Genomic DNA, 11,682 nt, shown 5'->3' on the forward strand with positions numbered 1-11,682 from the left:
ACTGAAGCACTCCAAGCAGATCCTGTGGTTCTCTTTCTTATATTTTTGTTTTTCGAATTTGAATAAAGGCTGCATGGCGTCTCAAAAGCAGCGAAAAGGGGCTAGTCGGTTTTCATACCTAAATGCCTCAATTCGCTACGCTGGTTAAACCTGCAACAGGGGCGAAAATATCTTTTTTTTTTTTTTGGGGGGGGGGGTGTCTCTTGCAGTGCGGTTTCGTTAGCAGACTGCATTAGGCCCTCATTCACCTAGTATCGTAAGTCATGATTTGGCGTTTTTGTGTGCGTTTGTGTGCCCGGGGGATGAGGGAGCGTTTTGAAGCCTCTGTTTGACAAGCAAGGTAGGTTCACATTCTCCTACCTGATAAAACTGCGATGAAGGACGCACCCCGGTAAAACTGCCTTCACGCGTGCATACTAAATTTCATTGTCACCCTCTACACGACGCCACGTAGCAGTTGTCCGTGGCGGTGCCTGGTAGTAACCTGTAGCAGGAGATGGGTTACCTGTTTTACGGCTTTACCGGTTTGACTGTAACCAATCTTGTGCGGTAACGCGGCGTAACTTAAAGGGACACTGAGGAGAAATTGAAGTTGGCTTGTATCGATAGAATAGCAGCTCCTGATCACAAAAACGCTACTCTTACTGAAAACAAATCTCTTGTAATGTAGAAAATAGCAAGAAGCAAAATACAGGTGTCGCCGCCACAGGCCAATCTCGCAAGTACAAGCGTGATGACTTCCTAGGACAAGAGGCGCCACCTTGAAGGAATTTTCCTTGCTTCATGGAAATCCACGAATCTCTGAGGCTGGCAAAGGAAGGTTGCGCACCGCACCGCTAGCCGTCAGAAATCACGGAGCCTGCGTTTACGTCACGTATCACGTCACTCCGTTCTGAGACGTCATAAGAGTTGCCGTGGTGTCATAAGAGTTTTCTTAGTTTGAATCAGAGCGGCGGAAAAAACTTTTTCATCTTCTAATCCAAATTTCTTTGAAATAAATGCATCTTTCGCGCCCGGACAAGCGGCACCAAAGCCATGAAATGCCGAACTATTAGATTTTGCTAACAAAAAAAAAATGATAGAGTTCTCCTCAGTGTCCCTTTAAGAACCGGAAGCGGGCAGAGTGGGTGAGCGAACAAACGGTTAATGGCATGCTAGTCGAAATAAAAGAATGGGTTTGGGCAGCGCATGTAATGCGACGGACAACATAACTGCTGCTCCTTATCGGTAACGGAGTGGATTCCAAAAGAAGGCAATCATAGCAGGTGGCAGCAGAAAGTTAGGTGGGCGGATGATATTAAAAAGTTTGCGGGGATACGGTAGCCAAATCTGGCAAAGGACAGCTTTAATTCGAGAGACATGGAAGAGGCCTTTGCTATACAGGGGGCGTGCTCAGGCTGATGATAATGACGTGCTCGACACTTTGTTTGGAGCATCATAACCGTTGTCGCATTTTGCGCCATAAAACTCAATATAAACAAACAACAGGTGCTTTCGATTCCTACGCCAATAGCTGCGTTTCGATGGGGGCGAAGCAGGAAAGCGCCCTTTGATTTTCCCCTTATGCCTTGTAAAGTAAAAACAATGTGTTGCTGCTGCATTTATTAAATCGAAAGCACTACTACGCCAGTTAGCATCTTTTTCGTATCGTCGCGCCGTGTGTCGTATGCCGTATCTCGGCGCCGCAGTCGCGCTCTAGTAGATGGCGCCGCCGTCGACACCGCTGCCGTCGCCGGTCGCTCCACCAGATGTGCGCCGCTCGGGTAGAGGGAGAGAAGGTGTCGCCTCGAGGGGGTATATATATATATATATATATATATATATATATATATATATATATATATATGCATGCGCTTCGCCTCAGTGCATTGTAGTCGTTATGGAGAGCTCGAAAGAGACGCAACGACAGAACGGAGCGAGGAAGGGACAATGCGCTCGAGACGCCAGAACGCGCCGCACGACTCGAGAAGCGTCGTAACGGAGATGCGGCTAGAAGAAGACCTGCCACGTCCCGGAGTGACTCTCCAACTGCGGAAGAGGCCGGTTTGAATTTTCGAGAGCGTCGGAATTAGGCGCTTCGTAGACGACGTGCCGAGGAAACGAAGCTTTCGCAATTCAACTAAGGTTAACCAGAGCTAAACCCCAGCCAATTTCTATATCGATCAGCAGCTTAATAGCAGTTAAAAGACGATCATTCAAGAAAACGTGTCATGAGAAAAGACGAATGAGAATTTATAATTTTAATTTGATATTGAGGTTCGCATAACGAGCCACTTTGTGATGAAACTCGCAATAATCGGTGTAGCCCACCGCATTACCACATGCCGGCAAAATAACGCTCATTTTTTAGGATTTGTTTTTCAGAACGTTCATCATGCTTTAATGTAGCTCCGACTCTCATGAGTGTTCCCTTTGATGAGAAGCAACGCTCTTTTAGCTTTCGTGAATAGATGGCGCCACACTGTTTGGAATTTCTTGGATGGAGCGGCAGCCTCGGCCTACTAAACTTTCGCTAACGATCATAAATTACTGTGTCGTAACAGCTTTGAGTGTCTAACCTAAACCGGACGCTGCTCTATACTAAAATTATCTTATTACTGTCTTGCGGGTGAGATTTATAGTAGTTTTTGGTACAGCACTTCTCCCGAAGTGCAGCCATTGCGCTCGCTTACGAATTCATACATTAGGATAAAACTGGGAAAAAGGGGCGTTTTGACTGAGTTAAAAATTTTTGGCCAAAACTTCTCTACAGTGTTTTAACAATATGTTTGAGCAATCCAGCTCCTCAGAGAGAAACATTTGTTTTGAAAAAAATGTGGGTAACTGATATTCATTCTTCTGTCCCCTTAACTGAAAGCAGCCTACCGTATTCCCATCAACCGCAGCTCCTGAAGGCACGATTAGTTGCAATTAACCGCGCCTCTTTCAGACTCTCCCGTGGTGTTTACATCGTGTGCCCCTTTTGTCACTTTAGAGCCCCTCATTGGTTGCCCAGCGGAGAAGCAGGGGTGTCGTGTAAATTTATGCAACAGGTGCTGTTGCGGACTCGTCTAATGACGCAAAATGCTCCCGTGTGCTGTGCGATGTCAGTACAAGTTAAAGGTTCTCTATATTCATGACTTCATACTCAGTCATTTGCTCTACACTGTACCATACCTCCAAATCCGACAAGAAGAAATCGCCACCCTAGATGCCATGCTCCGTAAAGCTTACAAGGTGGCCCTAACACCCAAACCACCGAACGTCTATAGCTTGGGCTCCACAGCACTACACATGAACTCATGGAGGCCCACAGACAAGCACAATACACTCTCCTAGCTCAGTCTTTTACAGGACGTCGCATACTTTACAGCCTGCATATTGGAATACCAGCAGCTGACCCAACATTAATACCAGCCCCCGCCCCATAAACACACAGCTTTTAGTAAAATCTTTCCTTCGGAACATGGTTAACTAACCCATAAACACACAGCTTTTAGTAAAATCTTTCCTTCGGAACATGGTTAACCCTAGCTGAATAATAATAATAAAAATAATAATTATTATTATTATTATTATTATTCAACTAGGGTTAACCATGTTCCGAAGGAAAGATTTTACTAAAAGCTGTGTGTTTATGGGGCGGGACCTAGTATTAATGTAGGGTCGGCTGCTGGTATTAACCCTAGTTGAATTGCGAAAGCTTCGTTTTCTCGGCATGTTGTCTACGCAACGTCTCATTCCGATGCTCTCAAGAACTCAATCTGCTCTCTTCCGCAGTTGAAGAGTCACTCCGGGACGTGGCATGACTTTTTCTAGCCGCATCTTGGTTACGACGCTTCTCGAGTCGTGCGGCGCGTTCTGGCGTCTCTAGAGCGCGATGTCTCTTCCTCGCTTCGTTCTATCGTTATTGCGTCTCTTTCGCGCTCTCCATAACGACTACAATACACTGAGGCGAAGCGCATATATATATATATATATTGTCACGTAGTGGTGACGACAGTCGAAGCAGCGATGAAGACGGACGAAAGGGTCTTCTAAAAAAACTGTTTATTGGGCTGACTTGCACCCAAAATGGACTGAATCACTCGGCGGCGGCGAAGCGACAAGCGTGCTCGGCGGTCGTCGAACAGAATGCCGGCCGCTGTCGGCCGTGCTCAATTTAAAGCTGATAGCGAACTTTCGAGATAAAGAGCGCAAAGTTACTAGAACATTCCGGAACAACGTAGAATCAGCTCTGCCTGGCTGCGATCAATCGAGATAAATCTAATCGCGTCTTGCGTCGCAAACAAAGCGATGAAGTGATGTGGCGGCAGATTTGAAAAACGAACAAACACTGCAAATATTTGCGGCATTACTCCCCTCTCAAAGAAACATCGACCCGATGCATTAAAACAAATAATGCGACTAGTAAGGAAAAAAAACGGATCTTGCGAAAATAGAGCATGGAAATGCAGCGGCCTTTAGCGCGCATAACACGGCTTCAGACGGACTACATGGACAACTGCTGGTCGTACGCGGCGTCGCTGGGATGCAGTCATTGCGTCAGGGATGACTTCATAATCCAGTTCACCCAGCCGACGAAGAACCTTGTACGGGCCGAAATAGCGGCGCAAAAGCTTTTCACTCAATCCACGGCGGCGAATGGGCGTCCACACCCAGACTTGGTCTCCTGGCTTGTATTCCGCGTTGCGTCTTCGTAGGTTGTAGCGTCTGGCGTCGGACCGCTGCTGATCTTTGATCCGTAATCGGGCAAGCCTTCGAGCTTCTTCTGCGCGTTGAAGGTAGGCTGCAACGTCGACGTTCTCTTCTTCTGTAACGTTGGGCAGCATGGCGTCTAGCGTGGTCGTGGCCTCCCTGCCATGGACGAGCCTAAAAGGCGTCATCTGGGTGGTCTGCACTGCGGTGTTGTAGGCGAAGACTGCGTAAGGCAGGATGACATCCCAGGTATTGTGTTCGGCATCGACATACTGTTGTAACGGCGGGTGCCGCTCAAGTACACGAACTGCTAGCAACCAAAACCATCCCGTTTATTGCCACATACAGTCATATATATACACATAGCGACACTGGTGCCCCTGGCGGCAGGTGATCCCCAAACCGAAACCTAAACCACATATACAACATATTCCCTTACTTATAAAAAAAAACAGCTACATGGGTTAGTGATTTAGTAGTGGTACTACGTTAGTGCTCTTTTACAGAATTATATTCACAGTAACAACAATGTGCTTGTCTTATGCACTTAATACAAAAATATAAAACAAAAAGAGGAAAACAAGATACAACTCCATTTATGTCCATATTTCACAACGTCAGCAAACCCAACACTCGTGCAGATTGTGACACGTTAATGTTGACTGAAAAACGTGTCCTTCTGTACTTAGTGTCCATAGCGGTCTGGAGGTCGTCTATTCCTTGATGGCTGTACCCTACGCTGAGGCCCCGATGCTTCTGAGAAACCACTGGCGGCAGGCGAAGTCTCTTCCGGCTCACAGCCGGTCACTGGCGACATAGGCGGCTGCTTCGCAGCAGCCACAGCTGAAGTTCCGGTTGGCGCTTCTGAAACGGGTCTCTCCATGGTAGGCGGTGAGCTGCTTTCCCTAGCGGTGTCATTTGTATCACTCCTTTCCCCCCACCCACAGATAGATGCAGAAGCTCGTGGCATCCTTGACAACTTTGAAGCGTTCCACGTTTTTCCATCATCAAGTTGGAAGGACGATTGCCCCTGCTTTCTTATCACTTGGGCGGCTAAAAGCCAGGTCACCTTTAAAAGCAGTTTGTCTGCGTACTCGTACAAGGTCACCAACATTCACTTTGGTTTCCCTTGCGGCCCTGCGAGCGTCTGGGTATAGTTTACTGGATTGCTGCTTTTGCTTCACCCGCTCGCGTAGGCGGTGGAGCTCTGAAGTAGGGTCGGTTGCAAATATTGCTGACGGATACCCAACGACATCGAGCCGAGTCCTTGGTAGACGTCCATGCAGGAGAAGTGCTGGAGCAACTGCAGTTGTGGCATGCAGCGTACAACGGTAAATGCCCAAGTACTCTGTTACCGTTTGGCGTAAGGGACGCTGCTCGAGTGTAGCCACTTGAACAAAGCTTTTAAAAACTCTGTTGAACCGTTCTACCTGTCCGTTTGCTTGCGGGTAGTATACGGACGAATGCCACAAGCGGATGCCGCGATCCTGCAGAAAAGCTTGGAACTCTCGAGATGAAAACTGTGGCCCGTTATCGCAAACAACTTCCTCTGGGTAACCTTCACGTGCGAACACTGACACCAAGAAGCCTGTTACTGTGCGTGTTGTGGCTTGGTTGCAAAAGTATACTTCGGGCCACTTAGAAAAGTAGTCGACTAGCGTGATCTCATATCGACAATCGTGTGGTGCTCTCTCAAATGTGCCAACAATGTCCATGCCAAGCTTTAGCCACGGTTCCTTTGGTAAGGGGACCGGGTTCAATGGTGCAGCCATAACCTTCGTGCTCTTGTACGCTGCCTGGCATATACTACACGTTTGAATAGCTAGCTCGACTTGCCTGTCCATGGCTGGCCACCAAAATTTTTCTCGCAGACGTGCTTTCGTTCGTACAATTCCAGGGTGAGCTTCATGAGCAGCGGTAATTATCCGCGCTGTAAGTCATGCGGGAACCACAAGACGTTCGCCACGCAAAATCAAATTGTCCACCACTGACAGTTCATCGCGAAGTTTGAGGAAAGGTTGAAGCTCACCCGGCAGAGATTTTTGCGCAGGCCAGGACGATTCAATGTAGGCCTTGATTCGTTGCAGTGTGCTGTCTTCCGACTGGGCCTGTTCAAATTCTTCCCTGGTAATGCAAGAAGATATAAGGGCAACTGATACAGTTTCATCTGGTAAAGTCTCTTCTTCCTGAGGAGGTGACGCAGGGAGGCGAGAGAGCGCATCTGCTACTCGATTTTGCGAACCCTTCCGGTACTTTACTGTATAGTTGTACTGCAGTAGGCGCTCCGCCCACCGTGCTATCCGCAAAGGACGCCTTCCTGGCCCTTGAGTAGACAGCAATGCGACCAAGGCTTAATGGTCAGTAAGCAACGTGAAATGGCGTCCCCACAAGTAAACATGCCACTTCTCGCACGCCCAAACACACGCAAGCGCTTCGCGTTCTCGTACTGAGTATCTCCTTTCTGCAGATGAAAGCGCTCGAGAAGCAAAGGCGACAGTGTGTAGTTTCTCTCCCTCCACCAGTTGGAGAACCGCTCCAAGCCCACAGTCTGAAGCGTCAGTGGAAACAACAAATGGAAGAGATGCATCGAACATCCGCAGGACTATGTTGGACGCAAGTGCCTCTTTGGTCTTTCGAAAACTGGAGTCTACCTCGCCAGACCAAACAAATGGTTGCCCCTTTCGAAGCAGAACGCGCATCGGTTCAACCATATCGGCAAAGTTGGAAACGAACCTAGAGTAGTATTCGACCAGTCCCAGGAACGATCGAAGGCTGGCTGTATTGGTGGGTGCCGGTGTATCCTTGATGGAAGCAACCTTTTCCTCCAGCGGAACAATACCACTTACTGTGATCCTGTGACCCAAAAATGAAAGTTCCTGCGTATCGAAGATACATTTGCTATTCAGTTTGAGTCCTGCCTCTTTAATGCGTTGAAGTACTGCTGCAAGGTTATCTATGTGCTCCTGCCGGCCCCGCCCGAAGACTATAATGTCATCTATATAGAAGAGCACGCCCTTACATCCTTGCAGGACTTTGGACGTCATACTCTGAAATTCAGAAGGCGCGGAAGCCAGTCCGAAGCACACTCGTTTAAAACGAAAGAGGCCTTCGTGAGTTATAAATGTGGTCAAATCGCGACTCACAGGATGAAGCATGACCTGGTGGTAAGCTGATGCGAGGTCTAGCTTAGAAAAATTTGTAGCCCCTACTAAACTATGCAATAGCTCTTCTGTATGAGGAAGGGGAAAGCTGTCTATTACGACAGCTTTGTTTGCTTGTCGAAGGTCTACACAGAGGCGAATACCTCCCTCTTTCTTCTTAACGACCACAATGGGTGACACCCATTCAGATGCCTCCACCCTCTCTATCACGTCCAGATTTTCCAACCGATGGAGCTCTTCCGAGACCAATGGTCGTAGCGAGAGCGGAAGGCGCCGAAGTTTGGATTGCACTGGCTGCACCGTGGATCGCGTTTTGACGTGATGCACAAAACCTTTCGCGAGGCAGAGGCGTGGATCGAAAAGAGATCCAAACTCGCCAACTAATTCCTTTGGGAGGTTAATATCCTGCACGGCTTTCGTCGGGTCAGGGCGCTGTTCCCTTCGAGAATTAGAAGTTAGCGCCGTTTCAAGGCATTGCAGAGATGACCCATCAATCTGTAGACCGAGGGCCTTGATGGCATCGATACCCAAGAGTGAGGTGCCTTGTTCTACGACGTAGAAAAGAAGGCTTGTTGTGCTAGCTTTGTACGTAACGTCAGCGCAGAAACAGCCACGAACCGGAATTGGCTGTTTTGAATAGTCCAGTAACCGAACAGTCGGGGCAAAAAGGACTTTGCCTTCAAAATACTGCTTAAAAAGATCGTGTGCAACAATGGAAACTGACGACCCAGAATATACAAGGAAAGTTATGTCCGCACGGTCAATCGAAACTGTGACGTAAACAGCGGAGCGAGCGGCCGTCGTCACAGCCAGAATGCTCAGAACTTCCTCGCTAGGAGAGCCTTGGCTGTCTACCTCACGCACCGGAGCGGAGCCTCGTTTCTGGCAAACAGAGCGGAAGTGACCCATGACACCGCAATGGTGACAACGCTTGCTTTTGGCTGGACAGCGAACTGATGCTGCATTGTGCCGAGATGAACCGCAGCGATAACAACGAGACTGGCGGTTGTGCGACCACTTCGAGCTCTCGTCGGATTATGGTGTACGCGTAGGCGTATTTCCACGAGTATTTATGCGTCGAACATCTACAGAAGGAAATTCTTGCAGATCATTGTACGCCTGCTCAAACTGCCTTGCCAGTAGTACTGCTCTAGCGAACGAGAGAGACGATCCTTCAAGCAGAAGACGCTCGCGCAAGCTCCGAGTCGAAATACCAGCAACGAACTGGACACGCAGCGAATCTTCTTCGGTCAGAAAAGAGCATGTAGCAGAAAGCTCCCGCAATGCAGTGATGTACTCATTCACTGATTCACCAGCTTGCTGAACTCGCCTACTGAAATGATGCCGTTCGGCAACAACATTGCTTGTAGCCGAAAAATGAGCATGCAGAGCGGCGACTGCGATATCGTACGACGATACTTCAGGCCTTGTGTCGCCTGTGCCCTTGCTATCTTCCGACGTTTTCTCAGTAGCAGTTTGCTCACCGAGCTTGACGTTGTCCAACGATGGAAGTGGTAATGTGTAAAATATGCGCTGACCTTCCACGCCGAGGCTGTAAAGAAGTAGTGCTTTGCGACGATCCGGCGTGCAGTCAGAGGCCCCCGAAGCAAGCACGTAGTTCTCGAAGATGCGGAACCATTGCGGCCACGCAACAGCAGGTCGACCAGACACAGGCAGGAACGGGGGCGGCGGCGCGAGTCCAGAAATGCTCATGGCGCCGGAAAGCAAGCGGCGAAAGTCACGCACCCCGAAATGATCCCGTCCTTGTCGCCAATGTTGTAGCGGCGGGTGCCGCTCAAGTACACAAACTGCTAGCAACCAAAACCATCCCGTTTATTGCCACATACAGTCATATATATACACATAGCGACACTGGTACCTCTGGCTGCAGGTGATCCCCAAACCGAAACCACATATACAACACATACATAGCGAGCATATCGGCGATGGTTTTGTTCAGGCGCTCGGTCAGTCCGTTGGTCTGCGGATGGTATGCAGTTGTCCTCCGGTGGGTGGTTTGGCTGTAACGCAGGATGGCTTGCGTTAGTTCCGCCGTGAATGCTGTTCCTCTGTCCGTGATGAGCACATCGGGGGCGCCGTGTCGAAGAAGAATGCACTCCACGAAAAATTTGGCGACTTCTGCTGCTGTTCCGTTCGGTAGGGCTTTCGCCTCGGCGTAGCGGGTCAGGTAGTCGGTCGCTATGATGATCCGCTTATTTCCAGATGCTGACGTTGGAAAATGGCCAAGCAAGTCCATGCCAATCTGCTGAAAGGGCCTTGAGGGAGGTTCAATGGGGCTCAGAAATCCTGCTAGTCGTGTGGGAGGAGTCTTTCGTCGCTGACAATCTCGGAAGGTTTTCACATAGTGTGCGACATCGGCAGACAGTCGAGGCCAGTAATACTTGTCTTGAATGCGGCGGAGGGTGCGAGTAAACACGAGATGTTCAGCTGTCGGCTCGTCGTGCGAAGCTGGTAGAACTTCTTCGCGGAGACAAGTAGGTACAACAAGGAGGTAGGCTGTTTTGTTCGCTGTAAAGTTCTTCACAAGGACCTCATTCTGCACACAGAAGGAAGACAGTCCTCGCTTGAATGAAGCGGGGAATGAAGAAACCTTGCCTTCCAGGTACTCGATGAGGCTTCTTAGGTCGGGGTCCGAGCGTTGCTGCTGAGCAAAAGAGCTGGGGCTGATGGGTCCCAGGAAGGCGTCCTCATCGTCTTCCGGCGGCGGTGCATCTACAGGGGCTCGTGAGAGGCAATCGGCGTCAGAGTGCTTGCGTCCGGACTTGTAAATGACGTTGACGTCAAACTCCTGGAGACGCAGACCCCATCGAGCGAGTCGGCCAGCGAGTCGGCGCGTGGTGGTCGCTGAGCACCTTGAACGGCCGTCCGTAGAGGTAGGGGCGGAATTTTGACGTAGCCCAGATGATGGCAAGGCACTCCTTCTCAGTTGTCGAATAGTTAGCCTCGGCCTTGGAAAGGGAACGGCTAGCGTATGCGATGACTTTCTCCAGCCTTTCGCTTTTTTGAACGAGGACGGCGCCTAGTCCCACACTGCTTGCGTCGGTATGAACTTCAGTATCGGCGTTTTCATCAAAATGCGCAAGGATCGGTGGGGACTGTAATCGACGCTGAAGTTCCTTGAAGGCTTCTGCTTGTGGCGCTTCCCATTTAAACGGCACGTCTGCCTTCGTCAGTTGGGTCAGGGGCTCGGCGATGCGCGAAAAGTTTTTCACAAATCGTCGGTAGTATGCGCACAGTCCGAGAAATCTGCGCACTGCTTTCTTATCGGCCGGCGGTGGAAACTGTTCAATAGCAGCTGTTTTCTGCGGGTCTGGGCGTACTCATTCCTTGCTAACGATGTGGCCTAGAAACAGCAGCTCTTCGTAAGCAAAGTGGCATTTCTCTGCTTTCAAGGTTAGGCCAGACGACTTAATTGCGTCTAGTACTGTTCGAAGTCTTTTGAGGTGCTCTTCAAAGTTCGAGGCGAAGACAACGACGTCATCTAAATATACCAGACAAATTTGCCACTTCAGGCCTGCCAGCAGTGTATCCATTACTCGCTGAAACGTCGCTGGTGCGGAACAGAGACCAAATGGCATCACCATGAACTCAAACAGCCCATCCGGAGTGATGAATGCGGTCTTCTCGCGATCTCTTTCGTCGACCTCAATTTGCCAGTAGCCGCTCTTGAAGTCCATCGATGAGAAATATTTGGCGTTGCAGAGGCGGTCCAGTGTGTCGTCGATGCGGGGGAGGGGGTAGACGTCCTTCTTTGTTATGTTGTTCAAGCGGCGGTAATCCACGCAGAATCGAAGTGCGCCGTCTTTCTCACTAGAACAACCGG

Source organism: Amblyomma americanum, chromosome 10, assembly GCF_052857255.1.
Source record: "Amblyomma americanum isolate KBUSLIRL-KWMA chromosome 10, ASM5285725v1, whole genome shotgun sequence".
NCBI classification, from domain to species: Eukaryota; Metazoa; Arthropoda; class Arachnida; order Ixodida; family Ixodidae; genus Amblyomma; species Amblyomma americanum.